This window comes from Equus quagga, chromosome 14 (genome assembly GCF_021613505.1).
Source record: "Equus quagga isolate Etosha38 chromosome 14, UCLA_HA_Equagga_1.0, whole genome shotgun sequence".
NCBI lineage: Eukaryota > Metazoa > Chordata > Mammalia > Perissodactyla > Equidae > Equus > Equus quagga.
Genome location: NC_060280.1, coordinates 4824092 through 4847240, shown reverse-complemented (window position 1 = coordinate 4847240; position 23149 = coordinate 4824092). Strand labels below are relative to the sequence as shown.

The 23149-nt window shown below is 45.6% G+C and overlaps 1 long non-coding RNA gene across 2 annotated transcripts in view; it reads right to left on the bottom strand.

Moving 5' to 3' along the window:
- LOC124251885 (uncharacterized) overlaps positions 1-22669 on the bottom strand; it is a 40339-nt gene extending 17670 nt beyond the window's left edge. The window contains exons 1-3 of one of the 2 annotated variants that reach the window (XR_006891873.1): positions 22426-22669; positions 11116-11850; positions 10173-10302 (exon numbers count right to left, since the gene is read on the bottom strand). This is a non-coding gene — a long non-coding RNA (uncharacterized LOC124251885). The remainder of the gene's footprint in view (positions 1-10172; positions 10303-11115; positions 11851-22425) is intronic. The other variant, XR_006891872.1, reaches the window with a different exon arrangement.
- Positions 22670-23149: the final 480 nt, after the last annotated feature.

Here is a 23149-nt window from a genome sequence, read left to right as displayed (position 1 = left end):
CCGAGTGGTTAAGTTCGCGCGCTCCGCTGCAGGCGGCCCAGTGTTTCGTTGGTTCGAATCCTGGGCGCGGACATGGCACTGCTCCTCAGACCACGCTGAGGCAGCGTCCCACATGCCACAACTAGAGGAACCCACAACGAAGAATACAAAACTATGTACCAGGGGGCTTTGGGGAGAAAAAGGAAAAAATAAAATCTTTAAAAAAAAAAGAAGTCAGACTGATCTCTGGAGGGAGGAACCATGACTCAGAGCTTTAGAAACCGTGGTTATACAATTCCTCCCTCAGGATGGTATGATCTCTGCTCCTGCGTCTCCCTCTGTGTCTGTTTCCCTCTTCTCTTCCATCTTTCCTCCCCCTCCTCCCAGATCTCCACGCCCATCTCCTTATTTTCCGCTTCCTCCTCCTCATGTCTCTAGCTTTCTCCCCCATCCTCCTCTCCATCTTCCTCTCTTCTTCACTCCTTCCATACTAGTTTTCTCCTTTCTAGCAAAAACATAACAGCTCTTGTATATGACCTTCCAGTTACAACCCCCAAAAGCAACCAAACTAGTTTCCATAACCGATCCTGATTCCTGGAGGAAAACCTTGGATGCCTTTACTTGGTGAGGATGTTCACCCATTGTGTTGTTCTCTTCTCAGTCTTGGCCAAGGGTGGTGTAAGCAGCAAAGGGACAAACATGGCCCTGCTATGGACTCAAGAGGCACAGGGGAAAGGGGGTAGACGGCAGCCGGGACCCTCACTGAGCACCGAGGACCCTGGACAGAAACATCTTCAGCTCCCAATTTCTTTCGGCCACCTTGACCTTGGCCAGCCTAGCAAGGAGGGACTCAGAGACTACTCAGTATCAAGATTTCCCAAAAGTAACACTAGTGTCACCTAATTCTTCATCTGGCTAAGCTAGAAAACAAGTCACTCTTTGTCAAATGCGAAGGTGTTTCTTTCTTACACGCAAAAGAGAAACAGGAAAACCATATGAAGTGTCAGTTCACTTATAAATCTCAAGTGTGCAAGCTTTTTGTTGGAGAAAATGTCAAATATTTGTGAGTTTATAGCTCATTAAATCGATCTACAGTATGTTTAAATTAATGGAGTTTTATTTGCAGAATAAATGTACACTTGCTTCTAGTAATCCTTGCAATAAAAATAAAGTCTGTCCCAGGTTCCCCAGCTATGGGGTAAATGGTATCAGTCAGAAAAACTCAACTCAACCCTCAGCAAGAAAGGTTAGCTGCCTTCAGATTTGTCTGAGGTTATTTACTGCCTTGCTTGCACTCAAAATCCCATACTGGGAGAATTACCTGTGTTTGCAAGGTTTCCTTTCAAGGAACAAAGAACTCTTCACAGCACAAGCAGCACTTAAAGCTCATGAAATGGAGAATAAAAGACAGAGCTGGCCATCTGGCATTCACAGGAAAAGAGTAAACATTCCTATAGCTGTCTAAGTGGAATGAACCGTGGGCACCAAGTGACCCATATTGGGGGCAATCCCCCAGTAGGACCATTGCCGACGCCGTTCGAGAGGGAGTGTGCTCCACAACAAGACAAGATTACCGAGCCCGCTGAACAGACGGGGCTTTCACCTGGTGCCCCCAATTCACATTTTCACCTAGAGGAGGAAAACTTGCTGACCGGAGGGCTGGAGGCTTCCAGAGTGTTCTTTAGGCAGGACCTCCATCTAGTGGTTTGTGCTGGAAATTATCCCACAGCCATTGCTACAAACACTATTTCCTTGCACAAACTTTATGAAAGTAGAAAATCAGAGTTTCCTCTTGCTGCCAGCAGGGTCCCTCCCTCTTGAATCCACTGAACCCTGTCCTTCTGTCGCCAAGAACTGCAGATTTCTTAGCCTCTAGATTTTGCCATGCCCTCTCCATTCGTGGCGATCTCCTATCCAGTTTATGTCAGTGCACATAAAAGGAAAATGGCTTCCAATGACCAGAAGGAACCAAGCTCTGTGTGTGTGCAGTGTGTAGTGTGTGAGTGTTGGGTTGGGGGTGCCGAGAAAGAGCCCAGTTGTGGAATAGAGTGGACAACAACAATTGCTAAAGGTGGGGACAGAATGTACCCATTGGAAGAACAACAGGAGGGTGAATGAATGAGTGAGAACAAATGAATGGACAGTGAGACAAAAGCAGGTGCGCAGACTCGCAGGGGAGGGACAGCATGGAGCCTGACAGGACTGGGGAGCAGAACGCGGCCAAAACGAGGCAGACGTCAACCAGGACACACCCAGTTCACAGCCCTGAACGAGTGGCTCAGGCCACCAGGGCTCCCTGCTCCTGCCAGCATGTGCCTTTGACCAAGTCCGCCATCCGAGCAGCTGACGTTCTTTGTCAGAGAATTTTAAAGCTTCTCTGGCCACGTACCCCTCTGCAGTTCCGATAAGTGCCATGGACCTTCTTCTCCCATTTATATCGAACATGACACACAATTTTGACGTCTTAAGGATGTCCCCAAAACCCCTCCCTGATCTCTAAGTTCATATTACATGAAAAAGTAGGCCTATGGCAATTCTTAGCACCCGTGCAGGTTCCTCAGTTTTAATATTTCCGTGTTTCCACTCTTAGGTGTTTTCCAGTCCCTTCCGTGTGCTGTCACAATCATGCGATGACACTGACTGTTTTCCCCATCATTGTTCATTCTCACTCCTGTTTTCCATTATTCATTTGGGTCTTTTCTCTCCATCTACATGCTTCCTTTATGTGGTCTGTCTCCTTTCGGCCACACTAAAAGCAAACAGTATTTTTAAAGGGAATCTTTATGGCCATCAAGGGAGAATCAGACAACATGACATGGGAAGCAGATGAACGCTGGTGGGTGGGAAAGGAGCTCTAAGCAGGCAGGGGAGTATGAAAAGAGAGGGAGAGATACAGAAAGACACCAGGTGAAGACCTGTCGCTTTCAGGGCAGCAGCCTTCAGCTTTTGTGAGTTTATGGCACATTTTCAAATGCTAGAAATCTTGGCAGCATAGCTGTGGTGATCGTGCAGCAGAATTTTTTTCCCAAAGATGACCAACACAATGTCTTTCATGCCACAGACTCCTCTTAAAATGTGACGTTGGTACTCCGCCCATTGAGACGTGGCTCTGTGTGCCCTCTCCTTGAAGCTAGGTGGTCTGTGGCTCACATCGCACAGGAGAATGTAGTAGAAGTAAATTCCCAAGCTAGGTCAGAAAGGGTGAGGGTGCCTCTGCCTTGTCCACTGAAATTCCTGCGCTGGGGCCCTTAGTCACCGTGTGAGCAGTCCAAGGGCTCAGAGGCCGCCATGCCATGAAGAGGCCAAACCAGTTTCCACGAAGAGACCACGTGGAGAAGCCCGGTGACCATGTGAAGGAGTAATACAAGAAAGAGAGACCCCTGGCCAGTCCCCAGCTGCTACAGACCCCTACAGCTCTCCCTGCAGCCGCCAGTGGACCGAAACCATCCAGCAGAGCTTGTCCCCAAATCACTAACACACAGAAACCGAGAGAGAATAAAATCATTGTCCTTTTAAACCACTAAGCTTTGGAGGATGTTTTTGCACAGCAGTAGAGAGTTGGAACAGAATGAAAGACTTAAAGCAACACTGAGCAAATCAGGAATCTCTAGGATGCAGTGATGACACAGAATCCTCTTCCCTCACCCTGTTGAGGAACACGTGCTCAATTTCTCCCACAGGCCCCGCAGCAGGCGGCCCTTCCCGCACACTCAAGCTCCAGTAAGCACTCTTTCTGTGAGGGAGCCTGGCTTGACACTGCTGTCTATACCCTGCCCTACGGGGCATTCCTGACGAACTCAGGTCTGTCTCATCTAACACATTAACTTAACAGCAGAAGTGGTTGGACCAAATTCAGTGGCTCACTCAGGTCACCTGGCTCACCCTTGGTTTCCAACCCCATTCTTCATTAAAAGAAATCAGGGCTCTTTGGTGAATGGCCGGTTCCAGCGCTGGGCCAGGGAGAATACAGAGCGAGTCTGGAGAATCTTGCAGCCCCAGACAGTAAGGAAGTGCTCAAACAACAAAAGAATAGAGGCGTGCCCAAGGGAAACCGGGGTCAACCCGAAAGAGCTCCCAGTGGCCAAAGCCGGAACAATTGGAGCAAGAAAATAGCGTACTATTAGATTATTACCCAAAGCAGAATATAAATATTCATGAATCCCCCCTTTTATAGAAAATCATTACACAACATCCTTAACAACAATAATTGCTTACTTATATTACTTACTATGCAACAAGTCCTGGTCTAAACACTTTGTAAATATTATTTTAATCCTTACAGCACCCAATGGGGTAGATACTGTTGTTATCAATATTTTACAGAAGAGGAACCCAAGGCTTGCCATGTCAGGGCACAGATAGAAAAGGACAGCATTTGTACAGCACATTGTAGGTACCAGTGGCCATAAGAAACCATCCATGGGACCCTGTCCAGCCACCCAAGAGCTGAGGAAGTTCCTGAGCCTTTGGGGCCACCGAGAGGCTCTGATATAATTTTCGAAGTGTCCCACAGCCTAGGACTTCAACCTACATCTAATGCCCTACAATCTCTGTTTCTGCCCTACAGTCAAAATAATAAATGCCAGCCCTGTGATGATAATTATATTGAGATTATACTAAGATTACACAGTCACCCTGAGACTCACTATAGAGTCTCAGAGGTTGTAACCAGTCTCTTAGGGCCCGAGGAAGATGCAGTCATTGACTTATTAAGAAGAGTAAGTGAAGTGTCTGCCCACGCAAGAGACCTGTGTCAGCGGGCTCACCAGAGGGACACGGCCAACCCCTCAAGCAGAACCCAGCTCGCCTGAACTCTCCACTCCAGAATTTTAGCTGAGTTCCACTTCTAGGAGAAAAAATACACAAGGGAACAAGCTAAATTTCTTTTTTTTTTTTTTTGAACAAAAGTAAGAATCACAACAATATCCAGATCAGAACAAATTCGAGGTCCAGCCTCCAGCTCCTCCCAATGCACACATTATTAGAACCCAGAATAATGGTGCTGTGGGGCAGAGCAGAGAGCAGACAGTGGAGAGCGAGTGGACTATCAGATACAAAGCCCCAGCTGTGTGCTCAGAGCTGTGCCAGACACCACCCTCCATTGCTTTTCACAACAACCTTTTGAAAAAGTATTATTAATGCCATTTCACATGCGAAACCAAGCTTCAGAGAGGTGAATAATTTGCCTAAGGTCACACAGCTAATAAGATGAAGATCATATTTAAGTCCAACTGTGACTGACTCTTAAGCCCTGTCTCCGTAAAATCACAACCAAGGAAGGGCAGTGAGGGTTATCAGCAGAACCCCAAGCTCCAGGGAAGGCTAATCCCTAAAGTCAAAGATCCAGAAAGGCCCTCGTGGCTCTGTGACAGAATGCAGATTCCAAACTCCATGTTTGTAAGTAGGGATCAATCCAAAACTGGAGATGGATGCCACAGCCCTCTGAGCAGTGACTGGTGACCCAGCAGGAAATAGGTAAATAGGAAGATCTCAGGAAATCCGTCATAGAAGGCCAGACTTCAGAGGCAGGCTTCCCGTCTGCGGGGATGCAGAGCATGAGATTTATTGCCACATCCTCCAGTTCCGCTCTGGCTATACCCTAACGTTCACCGGGTGCTCACTGTGGGCAGGATACTTCCCTGCTTTTTCTCATTCAATTCTCACAACGGCTCACTGAGGGAGATTAGCTTCAACCATAATGAGAAACTGAGAACTGCGGTGTTTATAACTCGCCTGATGCCAGAAGGGCAGGGCAGGGCCAGGCACTCTGATTCCAGAACCCAAGTTTGTAACCACTAAGAGGAAAGGAGTGACTTCAAAGACTAAGGAACATTGTCTGATCGCCATTATAATGATGAATTTTGTTTTATTCTAGTATCGAACTTTATTAGCATTGAGTCTTATTACCATGATTTTGAATTTTAGTATAGCTGTACTACTTGGATTGTTATTAATACTATATTACATGTATTCCTTTAGTTCTGGGTTTTATGGTGATGATGAGTATTGTTATTATAGTTCTAGATTTTACTATTGCTACCATGTTTAGTATTTAGTAATAGTTTCACAACCTGGGCAGAAATGGAAAAAAATGACAACCATGGTATGACACCAGTCTCCTGTTTGCATGTGTCAAATGAAGAATGGGTGACACAGCATCCCGTGGCGATGCTGCAAGTTGGTTTACCCAACACCTGCTCAAAAACCCTTCTCCCGTGCCTTCCTGTATGATAACTGCTGGAAAGAGGGGGAAACGACATTTCCCAGAATCCTTTGCAGCTAGGCTACTCATGTGACTTACGGTCTGTGAAGAGACACATCCACTTAGTCCTTGGAAAAGCAGAAGTGACACAAGGTAGAGTATCATGATGACGCGGCCACACTCCATGAGACCAGATCTTCTGAGGCACTTGATTCTTCTGGGTAGCTCTGATTAAGGTTCTGGCACCACAGCTGATGACAGCTGGACATCATTGATAGTGGGATTTCTTCTAGATGACTTCATATTGAAGTTGGGAGTTTCTCCTGACAATTTTCCTGGCCGTCATTTAAATTTAATAAACTTATTAATGTCCTATGATAAATCCCTTTTTAGAGTGGATTCTGTCATTTATAACTAAGAATCTTGACTGACATACACCCTTCCATTGGCTGACAGACTTCTTTACTAAGAACGGGTATTTTGAGGTCGTTGACTCTGAGCTGTCTCCTCACGGGAGAGAAATTTTTAGAGTAATCTTCACATTTAGCCTCCTTCTCATCCCTTCCAGGGAAAGGGAATTGACTTTGCTACTTGAAATCGTTTGCACTGCATGATGACTTCATCTGGCATTCCCTAAAGTGTCTTTCATAGGAAAAATTTTTGCATACATGCATTTAGGATTCTGTGGTTGAATAAATCTGGAGAATAAATTCTAGGTTAAATAAAATTGCATAGATTTCTTTACTGCAGAATTTCTTAGAGCCTTTCATATACTAATGTTCATAGACAATCTGCAAGAAGTAGATAAACTGTGCAAGGATTTCCCAAACATTTAACCAAACACTTTTCTTTTGTGGTGGATCTCCAAGAATTACTGTGACACGAGATACTTTTTGTGGTACTTGCCTTTAATTGATGGATTACCAGAAGAGTGGGAATTTCAGCTTTGAAATAGACCAGTGAAAGGTTGTTTGGAAACCAAAGGTCCTTTGGTTAACATCATGGAAAATGCCACCAACTCCCCAGTCTTGAGATCAGTCCTTTTTTCCAATAGCCCAACTCAAGAGGAACCCTGCAGGGATTAACGGAGCTGCTGCCTCTGTTCTGATGTTCCACATATCAACTGATCCATTTCAAATCACCTTGAACCTTAGTGTTACAAAAATGAAACAGAGAGTTCCCATATGCCCATTACCCATGTTCCTCAATGATAATTTCCTACACAACTTTAATATGTCATCGGAGCCAAGTTAACATGGTACAATACTATTCCCTAAATTCCGGACACTATTACACTACACCAGGTGATCTAATAATGATCTTTTGCTACCCCAAGATCCTATGCAGGAGCCTGTATTGTATTTAGCTGTTATTTCTCCTTAGTCTCTTCCAATCGGTAACAGTCCCTCAGCCTTGTCCTTTGCTATCTTGACGCTTTTGACAAGTACTGGTCAGTTATTTTGTAGAATGTCTCTCAGTCTGGTTCTATCTGACGTTTGCTCATGATTGGAATGAGGTTATGGTCCAACTACTTACACGACGTCTGGCTTCTGAGAGAGAAGTGAGGGCAAGCAGCCTGTCCCCTGAAAGCCTGCAGAGAAAGGCCTCAGCCGCCCTCTCTCAACACACATGGCCCAGGGCCAGCCCGGTCCAAGGGGAGGAGCCAGAGAGTCACCTCCGGGTGACGAGCAGACAGACCAACCACAGAAGGAATAGGCGGTGGCCATCTCTGAGGACTGTCTGCCACTTCACATGACAGCCATGAAGCCTGGGAACCTGCCACTATCACACTGAACATTTTTAATGATCTGAAACTTCTTTCAAATACCTGCTCTGCCTACTTCACAGGGTGCAGCAGCCATGACAGTTAGGGCCAATAACTCCCTTAAAAAGGAAAAACTGCCTGAGGAGTAGAGTTGGCAGCAGCCTCCAGCTGCCACATTCGGGGCATCTGCGAGAGCATCCGTGCCAGGGCTGCACCCTCCTCAGGCTGCTTCTAGCCAGTGACCTAGAACCAGGATTCCTCTAAGGAGCACTCTCCTCTGAGGAGACTTGCTCACACCACACTGCAGTGTGAGGCTCCACCCACCTGTCTCCTGCCTCCTCTTGTCCTCCTGTGGCTGTCACACCTGCGTTGTCCTGGAGCTCTCCCTGCCTGCTCCTGTCCCCTCTCCTCTCTACTTCTCACAGGCGTGTCCCTCAGTAGATCGCTTGCACTTTTCATTTCATCTTAGCATCTGCTTCCAGGAGAACATGACTTGACTCAGAGGATCAAATGAGATCATGGGCACAAACATCCTTTGGAAACCACAGCGTGAGAAACAAGTATCAGGTATTATCATTTAAAAAAAGTACAGGCAAAAATTGTTTTATACAACTCAATAGCCTTTTGGAACTCATTGCTTTGCCGCCCAGTTCATTAATTAATGTTGACCTTTTTTGTTGTTATTCATTCAAAGAATATTGATTCTCTTAATCATGCTCAGTAAAGAAAAAAAGGTTATATTATATTTAATAGGCCCCAGTGTAAGAAGGCATCCAAATTTGTATTGAATTAAGAGATTTTCATTCAAAAGAGAATTTAGCTCTTAAAGGGAAAAGTTTCAGTTATCTGGGGTTTTCATTCAAGGTGAAGCGTTGGGCATCTGTCTGTTTGATCTCTCCTGGGACGCCACATTTTCCCGGGACTTGGAGGAGAGCCGATCGCCCTGGATCAGCAATCTTTATGGCTGAAGCCCCCCAAGGGCTCCCGAGATGGTGAGGATCATCATTGCTCTTTTTATTACGAAACCCCAGAGCGAGATTCCTCCACGGCCTGCCTCCTCCCTGGATCTGCCGGGTTTCATCTCGCTCCCACCCCCTCTATTCTACACCCGGCTGCAAAGGTTATCATTGTTCTGCTTGACCTCCTTATTAGCTTAACTAACACTTTTAGGATAAAGTTGAAACACCTTAAGATGGTTGATCTGACCACAGGCTACCCCTTGCCCAGCTCACCCTGCTCCCTACAACACACACACACACACCCCCTCTCTGCTTCAGCCATGTCTCGTCATCCTTGGAGATGCACTTTTCTTCACATCAGAACACACCTGAGATTGGGACTCATCTGAAAATCACTGTAGAGCAGGCGACAGTCGTTAGTTGATTGCTCCTGCCTATGTCTGCAAACATGAAAAGCACCAGCTTCAAAACTGTCAGGATGGGTGTTAGCCTGGAAGAAAATCCCAGAAACAGTAGTGGCCACCCTTTTAACCCCTGGGTACCAAACGTTGTGGGAGGTGCTGGGGGAGGTGGTGAATCAGGGGTGTTTAGCGACATTACCCAAGTGGGAGTCAGAGCAGGCTAGTCCCACACACTCACACCCCAGCCTGACAGCCCAGCCACAGTAGCTTTCCCTGGGATTCCCCTGGGATTCTTTACAAACACTGTCACTGATGCCCTTGACCACATTGTGTGGAAAAGCTTAACGTCCATGCCTCTGAACCAAAAATGCCTTTCAGAAGAATCTGACCCTAAAACTTTCAAAAGTACTGAAAGCAAATTATATCACACACATTTATATTTTGCTATATTTGATAGAGTGCTATAAATATGTATATATATATAAAATACATCCAATTAAGAATAAAAAATGCTCTTTCAAAAGGTACTAAAACCCTAAGTGATAAAAAAAAAACCCTCTGCCAGTATAACTGCCAACGTTTTCTCTTCCTCGGTGACAAGTAAAGTAAGGACTCGTCTTGAACGGTGTCTCAAAGGAGAGGAAACGAGGGAGCTCTCCTTTACCCTCCTGCTGTCTCCAGTCGCTGGACTTTCTTGGGTTCTGCTCTTCCTTCCTAGAACACTTTTCCCTCTCTTTGCCTGGTTAACTCCTACCCACCCTCTGGGTTTCGGCTTAATCATCACCTCCAAGAAGTCTTCCTGAACCTCCCCACTCCCCTCAGACTATGTGAGTCGCCCCGCGCTCTACCCCCACGGCCCCCTATACCTCCATCTCGTAACAATGACCATCCTCGACTCCAAGCGCTTGGGTACTGTTCTGTCTCCCCCACAGGCTGTAACTCCTTGAAAACAGGGAACGGCCCTGTCTTGCTCACCTGGTACCCGGCCCAGCTGGCCTGCAATACATATTCATTTAGCAATGAATAAAGGAACACATGAAAAAGGGTCTCCATTGCACAGCATATAAATAAACGCATGCAGTTTCAAATGGTGAAGCCATAAAAATTTCTCTTCAGATAAGGAAACTGAGGCAGAGAGTAAGAGGCCAGTTAGTGACACAGCCAAAACTAAAATTTCTTCAGGTCCCACGTTGTAGTAGCAACACCTGACGTGGCTTGGGCCTTTTCCATGTGCCCGGCGCAGCTCTGACCTCTGTGTAGCAGTTGTCTCACTTAATCCTAGTAGTAACCCTGTTAGCTGGGTGTCATTAGTATCCCCACTTTATGAAAAGGGAAGCTGGGTGCGAAGAGTTCAGCTTTCTTAAGACAATAGAGCTAATAAGTGGTGCAGCTGAGGTACAAAGCCCAGCCGACTCCAGAAGCTGCAGCCTCACCCACAACCTTAGGGAAGCTGGTAAGTCGAGTCAGAATGCTTAGCAATAGTAAATGTGATTGGTTACCAGCAGATCACTTCTTAAGAATGTGTTTTCAAGCTGAGTCAAGACAAACAGCTTTATTTCAATGGATATTGACACCAACAAAATCAGAATTAAGGCCGGTATAGTTGAAAAGGCATTCTAACACGACCTAGGAGCTGTGGGTTCTAACGGCCCACTCTGCAGGTAGCTGTATAATCCTGGGCAGATCACCTAACTTCTCTGAGCCTCAGTTTCCTCGCTAGGTAAAAAAGGGTGGGGTAGTGCAAATGAACGCTTAAAATCCTCTGACGGGAACTGTCACTTTATCTCAAAGCAATTAACAGGTACTTACACCACGTGGAGAAGTCACCAGCGATTGTTATCCCATGCCAAATATTGAATTCGAGGATGTAACTTAAACTCCAGTGTTTGTTCTACAAAATGCAAACAGTGTTGGGCGAGGTGAAGGGCTCTTGATCCTCCCCTGAAAGCACAGCTTCTCACGTGTAGTCGTGGCCTTTTTTTCTCTCCTGCTATTGACAGGGTTTGCCTTGGTGGGGAGAGGGCAGCCCAGACTTGTGCGGACCAAGCTTGGCTGTTGGGGAAAAGCACATAGCTGGAGGGGGACAGCGTTCAACAAGAAACGAGGCCTCGTCTCCGCCTGACTCATCCACGCGGGGCCTCCCTCCCTGCTGCTTTGTTCCAACACCAGATCAGCGGCTCATGCGGAGACTTGCTAAGTCAAACACTATCAGAAACCCCAGCCCAGCTCTGCTGGGGAGGAAAACAAGACTCTCTCCCCATGGCGGGGACAGCCACATTGCAGCCTGCCTGCAGGGTCACAGGGCGCCTGAAACCACTCAGTTTATCCAAACCTTTGGGGAAGGTTTTCTAACAGCCGGTTGGACCCACTTTCTTTTCTTGGCTTAGGAAGGAGTGAAAGGTCATAGTACGCCATCCCCAGGCTGTTCCTCCAAGGCTGTATTCCTCTTCCAAGGCATCCAATATCTTCAGGCTTCACGATTGCACTTTGAGCTGGACAAATTTGAGCGAATTGCGCAACCTCTTAAAGCTTAAGTTCTCTCACCTGTAAATCAAAAACAATAATGCCCACACCTGAGGATTAAGTGAACTAACAGGCACATCACCTCTAACATACAGTGTGCCTAATAAGAGGGAGCTTCTTGATGATTCCTTTCATGAAGTGTACCCCAAGGCCAAGCATTTTAGATCCTCTAAAACCAACCAAATTTGGGGAGAAAGCTCTTCTGCTAAAAGATATTCTAGAAGAGTGTTTTTCTGTGGCTTAGAACAACTCTTACACACACAATTAAGATGAAAGAAATAAATGTTGAGATAGATGGATAGAGAGATGGATAAATTGCATTCCCAATTAAGTGTGTATTCATTTAACAAACATTTACAAGTACCAGACTCTGAATAGGGGAATAATTGCCTCCTTTTTAAAGCACGTTTAGCTCACAGTGTTTTTTCACAACATTCATGGATTTGATTCCTGACCACACTCTGTGAGGATAGACAAGGATCTTTACTCACCTCTCTTAGAGGCGGGAGGGAAAGTCACCGAGAGCAGCAGAGTGCGTACTGTAGGAGCACAGTCCTCGCCATCAGACAGGCCTGGCTTTGAAGTCTGGCTCTCACACCACTTGTGCATCGCCTTGAGCAAGTTACCTTTTTGCGTGTCATGTTCCCCATCTGTCAAATGGGTGTGATACGCCTATCTCACAGAGTTGTGAGAACGAAATCGTGCCCTCACAGCACTTCTTGCACACCTGTCTAATACACAGCTTACTACACTGCCAGTGAGTTGTCATCATGGTCAATACTATAGCTTTTATTGTTGTTGAAGGACATATAGTTGAAATAGCAGAATCGGGACTAAAACTCTTGTTTGCTGAATTCCAATCTAATATTTTCTGCCATACCACTAGTTTTCAAACATTTCAAAGCGTTGAAATCCCTCTTTAAGAAAACAATATCTTACTTGGCACATGAGTATGCAACACAGCAGAACTGCTCTTCTTAGAGCCGGAGAGAGGAGGTCCACAGGGCCTCCCACCCATCCCCACTTCCCACCCTACAGACACCGTCCCTCGCACCCCCACGGCAGGGCCACCAAGTTGGCTGCTTGTGGTCACCATTGCCTGAAAGCCACCAGGGATTTGATGGCAATGAGTTGAGGACAGGTGGACGAGACTGCTTCCATTCGCCTCATTGGCAGAACCAAGCCTTCCTTCTCCTCCTGGTCTGGCTCTGTTCCTCACTTCCTGTCCATCTCTTGGTCCTTTGACCAACTACCTTCTTCTGCCTCACAAACTCCATCAACTTGACCGGTTCCTGCCTGTTCTCTAGGACCTGTTTGCTGGGCATTTTTTTCTGCCAACTGAAATCTGCGTCGTTTGCGTTCAGGGAGGCTCACTCACTTCCCACGACAGCCAGTAGACGAGGGGGTGCTTCCACCCCTTACTCACGCCATGCAAACTTCTACCACCCCTTCCTAGTCCCTCCCTTACCATTCAAGGGAGGAGGAATTACTCATCTGATTGATCAAAATTCTAGAATGTGTTTCATGTCACATTTTTCTCTGGGGTCAGATTGCTGTGTGTTAAAGGTACAAGGGTGTCTATCCCTTTACCTTCTCCGTGTGGCTGAAAGCATACATCCAGGCAGCCAAGCGTGTCTCCGTCTGTGTGTTAAACATCCTGGCCCCTGCCTCCCTCTCTATAACTGAGCAGGTCAGACAGATTGAGAGTCCAGTTTGTATGAGATTTAAAGCCCAACTTAGTCTTTAAGCTAAAGTCAGTGCTTTCCCCTGAACTCCACAGAGAGGGTTACTGGGTACTCCTAGGACCAATTACATTCCCATTTAGCTGCTATACCTTGATTCTATTCCCAGTGGGAAATCAACGAGGAGGAGAAATGACTGGTGGGGTAGATCTTGGCCTTCTCAGTCCCTGGACATAAAACCATTAAAAGTCCCAGCTGGACTCCTTACACCTCTGTGGCCTTCCTTCTTTAGGCCTGGCCCCTTTCCTCTGCTCCCAGACAGTCCAAGGCCCCTGCCTACAGTCATCCCCTGGTGAAGAGAACATTGCAGACACCCCAGCCTAGGCTCCTCCGGGCCCTGAGCCCAGAATGCCTGTCCCCAGCTTTCATCTATCCAAATCCTACTGTCCTTCGAGGCCCGCCACACACCCCTCCTCCACCTGAAGTCTCCCGTTAACCCTGCCTGTGAGTGAGTCCTCCCGCCTCTGGCTCACATAGCACTTAATTCTTCACTCCGTTCTAGCACTTACTTCATTCTGCCTCGTGTTCCAAAAAGTTGTTTGCAACAGGTCAGTCTTTCCCAGAAGACTCGAAGCCACTCAGAAGCAGGGAGCCTGGTTAGTCATTTCCGATACCTCTCAGCCTCTGCCATTGCACTTTACAAACGACAGATTCACAGTAGTAAACCATAACTTGGGAGCCCAATAATGTCCCAAGAAACCTGACCAGAAGAATTGTAGCTTATAATGTATATAATTACTATAATAACATATGTTATATGTAGAACATCATTTGTTTTCACAGAACAATTTTATATATATCCACACACACATTTTTATATCCACACACACACATGTATATGTCATGCTTGACCAATATCTATTGGTGGAGTGGAATCGTTAAAGAACCCAGTAGTAGAAATTCCAGGGCAGGGCCAGCCCCGTGGCCGAGTGGTTAAGTTTGCGTGCTCTGCTTCAGTGGCCCAGGGTCTTGCCCGTTCGGATCCTGGGCGTGGACATGGAACCGCTCATCAAGCCATGCTGAGCAGCGTCCCACATGCCACAACCAGAGACACTCACAACTAGAATAGACAACTGCGTCCTGGGGGGCTTTGGGGAGAAAAAGAAGAAAAAAGAAAAGATTGGCAACAGTTCTTAGGTCAGGTGCCAATCTTTAAAAAAAAAAAAAAATGAAAGAAATAAAGAAAGAAATTCCAGGGCAATGGGCGTCTTGTGGGCCTTCTGAAGCATGAACAGAAACCACTTTGCCAGGAGCAGGAAGGAACTCATCAAAGCAACCATCATCTTTGGCCTGCCCGTGAGTGCACTTGTTTTCCTCTCATTTTTAACTACAAACAAGCTGCCTCATGCGTTTCCTTTTGCTGCGACCGGAATACACTGTCAACGAGATTTGAGTGTTAGCCCAAACACTGGCGCAGGAAGTGCTAGTCAGTACGGCCGGGCCTTGGTTCCAGAGCTACGCTGAGGGATTCCAACAGTCCCAGCCAACAGTCAGGCTTCATCATGAGCTCCTGTGTCTCTCAGAAGGCCTGGTGGGGCTTCTAGGAGGGAGAGGAAAGAATGCAGGGCGTGAAGACTGAAGAGTCCATTCAAGTTTTAGCCCTGTCCTTGGCTTCTCATATGACCTTGCCTCTCTGAACCTCGGCTTCTTCCTCTGTAAACTGGAAATGATGAGGCTTAAAGGAGTTCTTAGGAAAAGACAGACACGGAAATATTTTGTAGCCTCTGGCCCCCGGCAATAAGGTGCTATCATTCTCATACAGCAAACAACTTTGTCTGCTAAAGGAATGAATGCCTCTCGGCCAGAAAGAAAATTGCACGGCCCAGTTTGGGGTGAAGGATAAGTACCCACGAACAGACAGCTGGGAAAAAAGTCCACACGAAGCCTGCCCTGGGAAATCACTAAAGACCTAAGTGTTCAGTGAGTGGAAAACGCCCTTTTGTAAATAGGTCACTGCTCGATCCCCACTCTTCTCCAAGACTCTCCCTTCAGCAGGTTGGCAAAAAGCAGCCCTGCCTCTGGGTACTTCTGGAGAGACTGGCGTGTTGCTGTTGGCTCTGCCGCCCAGGATCTGCTGTCAGGTTCGGTTAAGGAGGCTCCGGACAATGAGGCTGTGTTACCACCCAACGTTTCTTCACTTGCCGTATGCAGGCAGGGCTGCGGAGCCAGCAGCTGACGGCTGTGTTCACAGCCTCCATCCCCTCATTAATTAATGAATTCTGGGCCTGTTGCTCACCCTGGAGAGACGTCTGCAACGTGGGGTGGCGGCAGGCTCTCCTGCAGGAGACCCCCCCCCCCCAGCATCTGGGCACTGTTCTTAGCTGGGGGGCAGTGCAGGGCATGTCATGGGGACAGGTAAAAAAGTGGCTGAGAGGATAGGAAGCAAGTTTTATGTAGGGGGGCTAACCGCTGGCTTCTCCCATTCAGTAAACCCTAACCAAGCTCAAAGGGGCGCTCAGCTTCAGTTTCTGTGACTTCAAAAACATCGGCTCCCAAATTACAAATGTACGCACGTTTCAGATCAAATGCAATAGCGCGTCCCTGAAGACAGAAACTAAAATTATGGCCACTTCCACTGAAATCTCACTTATTTCCTGGGATGGAAGACGTCCCCATAACGTGACCAGAAGGGAGTAAAGAGACAGCTACCAGATCGCACGGCAGTCCCAAGGGAGAAGAGAAAACTGTCTCATTTTCTAAAAAGTCCTGCTTCGTAATAGACTCCATCCTTGGAAAGCTCTAGAAATTGAACTAGAAAACGGCCTCAGTCTTTATAGTTTTACTCTCTGGAAACAAAAATGTCTGTGTGATCGTAACGGCAAATGAATAGTATCCTCAAACCAGGATATTCTGTGTGACTAGAGTCAAAAACATTACTTGACGGGGCAGAATCACTGTCAAAGTACTCGTGAAGTTTTAGGAGATTACCATGAATAGAAGAAACTTTGGTTTTCACCATTAAAGAGAAAGTTCCTGTCTTTTGGAACACGACAGATCTAATGAAGTCTTTGTGAACACGCCAAAGGTCTGCGTTCTAATTCTGGCTCCCAGTCCAGCCAGCTGGGCCACCTTTCCCCGCGCCCCTCGCTGTCCAGTCTTCACCTTCCTCGTCTGCAAAATGATAGTAGCAACCCCTGACCTGGCTCCTTCCCTCCCCAGGGCTGGCGATCCCAACAGAGGATGGGCGGGAAGCTGACGTGCAGACGTAAAGAGGGAGGAGGACGGCGAAGATTACATTCCAGGGGGAGGTTTACGAGTCTTGCTGTTGGTTTCCTCCTTACTAGGAGCCTTCAGAGCTCTTTGTTTCCAAACACATTTTTTTTTTAAGAAATTGTTGAGTTTTGTGCCATTTTGTAAGGTCTGGTGGCATAGGTCAGGTATGTACTTAAGGGTTCCATCCAAACCATGATTTGCAAAGACAGTTAAGGAAAACCATCCTTTAAAAGTGTTATTTTAAAAAAAGAAAAAGAAAGGAATGTTAGCCTAATAAAGGGACTATGAATAAGCATTTTACAAAGTACAGCAAATACCAAATGACAATGTAACACAAGAAATCAGGTTGAGAGTATCTGGGAAGGGACCTCATACACGGTATCATACTTGAAAGAGCATAGACATGAATATATTGATATATTCCTAGAATACTTTAGACTCTCAACATTTATATGAGAAATAACCATTTTTCTATGCAGTCACAGAACTTTACTAGACAGCACGAGAGAGTTTTTGAGGCGACTGAATTGCATCCTGACCGTGATGTTGGTTCAAAATCTACACGTGTGTTACAATCCATAGAATTGTACATGGAAAACAAGTCAATTTTACTATTTGATGCTTTAAAAATAAAATCAGTAAAAGGGGAAAAAAGAGGAAAAGTAAGCCCATCACTGAACCATGCAGCAGAATGCAGGCCTGTCCTCTGAAATGTCACAGCTATACCCAAACAAGCTCGACAACAACACTTTGCTAACTTCCCTGGGCACACCGGTTACCCCAGGCTTTCGGCCCAGTGGAGAGCCTCATTCCGTAGGTCTGGATGGGGCCTGAGTTTCTGCACTTCCTTAAAGCTCCCAAGTGATGCCCTTGCTTCTGTGCCCGCAGACCACACTGCAGAATGTTTAAGCTTTGTAGAATTTAGTTCATTTGGAGCGATTATGGCAAATAACTGCTCCCTATTCCTTACCCATAGCAGAGATGACTGATTATTCAAACATGTTTTCCTCCTGAGCCCAGACGTGACTATTGGGTAGAACGCTCTAGGGGGCAGGTGCTGCTCCATAGGAGGGACTATGTGAGGCAAGACCTCCTGACACCCTGGACCTTCAGTGCTGGATTGAGTGCCAAGAAGTCCACTTAGAAAACCCGCTTCCTTTCTCAGGCCTTCGTGTCCTAGCTCCAAAACTCTGTGTCCTAGACAAACCAGCCACAGTTAATTACAGATGTATGTTTCCTTCCTGCAAAGATGAACAAGCTTTTTTTTTTCCAACTAGGCTATAAATGGCTTGAGGGCAGGGACATATCACTTACTTCTTTTTGTAATTCCCTTAATGTCACTTTGAGCCTCAGTTTCTTCACCTACAAAATAAGGACAAGCCTATCTTATAAGGTTGTTGTGAGAATAAGAAATAATTGTGAAGCACTTAGAACAGTGTTCTGTGAAAAGTAAGACTCAGTAATCGATAAGTGTTATTATTACCCCCAACAAAGCTGAGCGCCGTGCCATACCCACAGCAAGCATTCAAACACCACTGCTACAGGGAAGACGAGACACAGAGCGGATCAGTCACTGAGCTGGGAGCCAGAAGCTAGAGGCCACAGCATCAGCCCTGTCCTTCCGTCTCTCCGAACTTTCATTTCTTAGGTGTAAAGAAAATCTGGATACATGATTTTTATGATTAATTTCAGCTCTGCCATTCTACATATTAGTAACATTACATAACAGTCCTTCGCAACTTTCCAGCATTTTCTAAAGTCCGTATAGAGCCCAAAGTATCCAGTTGAGAGCAAAAGAAAAAATATCTAATACTTTACAAAATCTAGTTCAGGCAAAAATTGAGAGTTCTGCATTCTCACCTGAGTTGTTGGTTTTCTACCACTGGAGGGCGTGCAGGGCTTAGTTGTAAAATATCCTTCTGGGTTTTAGCTTCCTTGCTCACAACTTCAATTTCAGTCAATCGAATTGAATCAGAACCAAGGAAACGACTTATCTCCTTTGACAGAGTTGGAAGAAGAGGTGCCAGCCCGAGAGACCACGGGAGTTGGCAAAGTCCACAGAGAGAAGACTCTACTTAACCAGCCTGGCGCCATTTCTGTTACCTTTATTTCTCCCTTAATATTAGCCCCATACGGACCTTCACGCCACATCTTCTCAACTCAATTTTGAGCCTTATCCTGTTCATGCCACAGCGGCTAGGCTTTGGCGCCTTGCAAAATTCCTCTTTCTCGACATAAATGCTTTTAAAACGGTGTGTTGTTATCTCAAGGCCTGGCCCCTGGGTCTTAGATAAGCTGGGACTTTGCGTCAGTCTTCCATCCTGCTGATGGTAAACATCACCTCTCTCAGAGGAAGCCTTGTCTCTCTTGTAGAGCTCCAAGCAAGTCAGATATTCAAACAGAGGGTTCCTGACGCTGCCACGAAGAAGGATGGCTCTGGGAGAGGTTTTCCACGTTACACCAGATTTGAAGGCCAAAGGGTCAGCTTGGGCAACTCGAGCGCTCCATCAATAATTCCATCCAGGACAGGATCATCGATCTCCTTCATCTCAGATAAGACCTATGATGGCTCCCCTGGAGGCTGAGCCAATGGCCCCGGGTCCCCTAACATTCTTTCCCTCACTAGATTAGCCTCATAGAACATCTGGGCCCATCCAAACCTAGCAGGATTTAAAGAAAGTTGGGGAGTTTCCAGCTACACATAAAAAACAACATCTTTACAGCGTGGGAGATAAAAATGCGGGGGAGAGGTAGGTCTCTTTGGGAAATTTTATTGAACATTTTTAAGGAGCGATAGTACAGGGATTCAAACGTCTAAAGCAGGATCCCACAGAAAATCAGATGGATACTCCTTCAAGTTCCCTAATTAACTTGTACTGGAAATCTGTATAAATGAATTACTTGCAAAATAACAGAAGGCAAAAAATGACCCTTCCATTTCTACAAATGAGAAATTTATGCTAGCAGACTATAGGTCATTGACCAAATACAATGCTACCCATATCAGAAATTCTTTGATATAATAATTACATCACTTCTGTTTTTATTAGTATTCATTTTTAAAACAAGAGAGTCAACAAAACCCCTGGTCAATGTGTAAGAGATTATAAGACCAATTATTAAAAATTATCTGTACCAAAAGAGTCACAGATAAACGTGGTTTCAGTTATTCCAGGGAAAATGCACACATGTGAAACAAAACAAGTCTGTTCTGTAGCTCCAGAAGAATTGGAAACAGAGATAATTAAGGAAAACCAGTTGTCAACTGCACAGGGCCCCTGGTGCAACACGTACTACTTTGGGATTCGTTCCATACTGGTGACAATGTGAAAGAGATGTGATATGCCATCAGTAGGTTTCTGTCCAGACAAGGGAAACTGGTTCACTGAATTTGTGTGTCTCTCAATTTGTAACACTAAATTAATCCAAAGAGAACAACAATCTTTTAAAAAGTTTGTGTTTGTAAGGAGTTTTCTTTTTTCCTTCCCGAGCACATCCACATCTGTTATTGTCTGTGGTCCCTCTCCAGAGCTTGGGAGGAGATCTGCCTGTGAACTGAAAGATCAGGAGCCAGGCTCCTGGTTTCAGATGGGCCTGCTCTGGTCACGTGTCACGTCAGAGGCCACAGTTTCACAGCTCTCGTGTTCCTTCTACGTGATCCCAAAGAAGGGGATACAAAGATACAGACACCAGGTTTAACAGCATTATGAGGTTGCCAGAATTTTCATTTTGTTTCTAACAGCTTATGCAGAAAGATGGGGAAAAAGAGCCTTTGCTCTAGAAAAAGGGCTTGAAAAGCCATGCTCAAGCTTTCAATTTCCCTTGTTTCTCCTTCACCTCTCACCCTCCTTTCTTTCCTTTGATCTGCCCCTTCTCTATCTAATATCCACATCTCTAACTTGTTAAATTTTCAAATATAACATCCTTTGCAGAACTGAGAGGTCGTGTCGATTTATTTTTAACCAGAATGCAATGCATAATATTTAATTTCCTGAAACATAGGGTCAGACTATGATTGTTCATCTAACATTTTTTTAGACTGATGAATTTGAAATGCAAATAGGAAAATGTGTCTTTAAAAAAAAAGCTAAACTAGTAAATTTTTTCCAAAATCAGTTTCCATTTTTCGGGGATCCCAAAGCAAAAAAAACAGAATATGCTGTTAATTTGGCATTATGAGGTCATCAGCATTTCTGCCCGGCCCTCTGTCTTATGCTTCCGCTGCCCTTGTTTTTCACACTAACACCAACACAAGAAAAACCCTCTCGATCCCCAAGCTTTAGTTTTAGGAAGTAAATGGTGCTTGCAGACACAACCACCACACACTCGCTGAGCCCTCTCCTGTCACTTCCCAAGGGAGGCAGCAGCAGGGTGATAAAAGGGAGAGAGGCTGGGAGGAGAGAGAACGAGGATGACTTTCAAAAAATCAGATCTACTGATAACATTCTCCTCCTCAAACGCCTTCGTGTCTATCCACAGCCAACACAACAGCCCTGCTCCTTGGAGAGGGTTCAAGAGCCCCACACTTCTCCCTTCTCCGTCTCAGCTCCCATCATGTGCTTGGCTCCAGACGCACCAGCTGGCCGCCATTTCTCCAGACACACTCTGCTCTTCCATGTCCAACCCTCCCACTCTACAGTGGTTCTTAACAGACAAAGGCTGCTCCTAAGAGAGTTTGTATTCTTGCCAGTTTGCAGAACTCCTCACTCACACTTATTGTCTATGAGCATCTATTAAATTGAGATTCCTGGACAGTATTTAAAGTCTCCGACTTTGTCAGCTACATAGTAGTAAATCAAGAAATCACCACATGTAGGCTACAGTGTGGGGGAAACGCACACTCATGGATAAAATGTAAATTAGTACAAATTTTCAAAAGAGAAGTTTAAACATATATTTTCAGAAGTGGAGTTCTTGCTCTTGACCTGACAGTTCCACTTCTGAAAATTTATTATTGGAAATAACCTTATATACAAGCAAGTTTATCACAGCAATGTTTATAATATCAAAATGTTATAAAAATATCAAAATTCCCAACAATGAAAGATTCATTTTCTAAATTATGGCTCATTCATACAACAGAACGCAATGGGATCTAGCCTGTAGCCCAGCGATGGAGAGAGTGTGTACTCAGTAAAAATGGGACTGTGAAGGGTAAGTGAAATAGAAGGGTCTACAGCCTTGGAAAGATGGCAATGTTATCTTGATAAATAAAAAATGTAGTCTGCAGGGGCCGGCCCAGTGGCACAGTGGCTAAGTTTGCATGTTCTGCTTTGGCGGCCTGGGGTTCACCAGTTTGGATCCCGGGTGTGGACCTAAGCACTGCTTGTCAAGCCATGCTGTGGCAGGCATCCCACACATAAAGTGGAGGAAGATAGGCATGGATGTTAGCTCAGGGCCAGTCTTCCTCAGCAAAAAAAGAGGAGGATTGGCAGCAGATGTTAGGTTAGGGCTAAGCTTCTTGAAAAAAAATCACTCAAAAAAAATGTAGTCTGCATATTATAATCAAAATTTTTTAAACAAAAGAAGTGTTTTATTCATAGGAAATGTCTAAAAGAACATGTGATTATTTGTAATTAGTTGTATAACTATGAGAGTTTAAAAAAAAAAGTAAGATACTGTGAAGTCAGGTAAACACTACCTTAGTAGGAGCATGTCAAACTGCTGTGGAAGCTTCCGTCTGAATGAGGCAATCCAGGAAAAGGCCATTAGGGTAACGTCTCACAGCTTGCAAGCCACTGAAAAGTCTTCACCACGTCAACAGGACAACCCAGATACGTGCCCGAAGACTCCCCACCCTGGAAAGCCGGAACGCCCCGTTACCTAAGCAATAGCAGTCCTTTACATCAGCTAAGCCACTTTTAAAGGAACCGAAATTTTATTGCTTTTTTTTTTCAGAACTCCTCCTCTTCTTGTGCCCATCTCACCACCCACATGTTCAGCTCATCATTTCATCAAAGCAAGAACGAAACTCTTTTCCTACATCCTGACCTCAATCCTATTTTAACAGAACTAGCTTGAAACTCATTCATCAACCAGAAAAATCTCAACTAGAGCATCTTAAAAACACACAGAGAAAGATAAACAGAAACCTGAACTATGCTTTCTCGGACATTTCCACCCACCCCCCCCCCCCCCGCCCGGGTCGTCAAATTCCATCTTCGGTCATTATTGGGTAGCTCCTTGATTCATTGCTAACCAGTCACCCCACGGCTTAAAGCTGAGCTCTCCGTCTGCAAAACCGAAGATGTTATCAGCGCGACAGTGAAGGGTCTGGGAGACAGCTGGTTGCTTTTACAGGCACTGACATATCTGGAAGGAGACTCAGCCTGGCTTCTGAATATAAACAGGAATTAGTAAGGTAG